This window comes from Lepidothrix coronata, unplaced genomic scaffold (genome assembly GCF_001604755.1).
Source record: "Lepidothrix coronata isolate B3197 unplaced genomic scaffold, Lepidothrix_coronata-1.0 Scaffold316, whole genome shotgun sequence".
NCBI classification, from domain to species: Eukaryota; Metazoa; Chordata; class Aves; order Passeriformes; family Pipridae; genus Lepidothrix; species Lepidothrix coronata.
This window is the reverse complement of record NW_016690496.1, coordinates 444,149-446,110: the sequence shown is the minus strand read 5'-3', so window position 1 is coordinate 446,110 and position 1,962 is coordinate 444,149.

The window sequence follows — 1,962 nt, the reverse complement described above, 5'->3', positions numbered from 1 at the left end:
CCTTCTCCGGCCTCATCCCACCCTGTCCCAGGAACATATTCCAGTTGGGGGGGATCCTATTCCAATTGCTGCCACCACTGAGCAGGGGGCCAGGGATGCTGCACAGCTCAGCCCTCCCTGATTTAACAGTGAGCCTGCCTAAAAAAACCCACCCAATTCCTTGATTTCCAACCTCTTCCAATGCCTGGGTTCCCAAATATCCTCCCAGGAGCGGTGCAGAGCCCCAGCCAGCCCCTCTCAGCCTCCTCACTCAATAAGTGCCTCTCACTGACCCCCTGTGTGTCTCCTGCTGTTGCCCAGCGGGATAAATCCCAAATTTGGGGGGATTCCAGCACGGATTCTGGGTGTTTTGGGAGATCAGTGCATTGTCCCACAACTCGCTGCACAAGGGATTGATCCCAACAGCCTTCCCTCCTTCCCATCCCTCTCTCCCTGGTCCTGGCACGTTTCTGATTCCAGGGGGCGGAATGTGGCTGAATTTTGGAGGAATCTGACCAAGTCTGGGCACGACCTCAGGGCCTTGGGGTTTTCTCTTGGGCTGGAGGTGACGGGCACCACGTGGGCAACAACGTGGCAACGGGAATTTGGGATCTCGGAGTAACAAAAAGTGAGAAATAAAATAAAAATCCCCCCTCCTTGGACACACAGAGCTGGCAGAGCCCAGGCTGACACTCCTGCTCACCCAAACCAGTGCTGAGGAACGTCTGCTCCCAAATCCCAAGGGTCTGAGGGATGGCAGGTCCAGCTGTGTGTGTGTGTGCAGCCACCACACAAAAACAGGCACTTCAGGGCTGAGGGGGCAGCCCCGAAATTCAGCATTTTAGCCCTAATTTGCTGAATATATTTGCTCTCTGTAGCAGTTGCTTTCAAGCCCGAGATTCCTCACTTGGGAGGGGGGCAGCCAGGTGAGACCTGAGGTTTTTACAGCTCACCTGAGCCAGGGGAGCTTTAAAAAACAGCTCCTGCACTGAGCAGGGGGTCCCCGTGCCAGGGATTTTGGGGTGGCACCTCTGGGGGTTGCCAAGGAGGGGGAACGACACAGCTGAGGGGGAGGAGGGGGAAACAAGAGAAAAAAAAAAAATCGAAAGGAGTTTAAAAAGTGCAAGGACACAATTGTGCCAGAGCGGTTTGGGGGGGCGGGGAGCCAAAATGCTTGGGTTGAACTGAAAGATCTCAGTCCCAGTTTGGAGGTGGCAGGTGGGGGGAGGTGGCACAGCTCACCTTGTCCCTCGGGAGGTGTCTGGGGACAGGGATGTGCCAGCGAGAGCCTCCAGGTCTGTGCTGCAGGGCCTGCCAGGAAGGGAGGCTTTTTTTTTTTCCTGCTTTTTTTTCTCCACTTTTAGCTGCCATCTCCACCTTCCCAATAGCTTCTTAACCTTGTTAAAACCTTAGCTTTTCTTTATATATATATATAAAAAATTATATATATATATATATAATATATATATATATTTCTGGGCAGACAGCAGCATTCTGCCCAGTTCACAGAACTGCAGGCTGAGAGCAGAAAGCTTTTCTCTCTCCTTTTTTAGCCTTATTCAACCATCATGGTGACAATCTTCCAAACAACCAAATAAAATAACATAAAATAAAATAAAAATAAAATAAAAATGGAAGAAAGATATTTAGCAGATGAGTTTTGCCTAGGACAAGCTTTTCTAGTACATCAGCACAGCCCCACTGCTGACAGATTTGAATAGTGCAAACTAGTTTTAAAGGCAGTGGGAATGTGCTGAAAAATGTCATTAAGGTCCAACAACTTGGTTTTTAAGACCCTCAGGGGTTTTTTTTTGTCAGCTGGAGCCTTCCCTGCCTGCCCCCAGGAGCTCTGGAGTTACCCAGGGCACGAGGAAAAGAAGGGGCATTGGTACGTTTGACGTAGGTGTTCCCCTTCCCCAGAGCTGCCCCACCTGTCCTTCCATCCATCCATCCATCCATCCATCCATCCATCCATCCATCCAT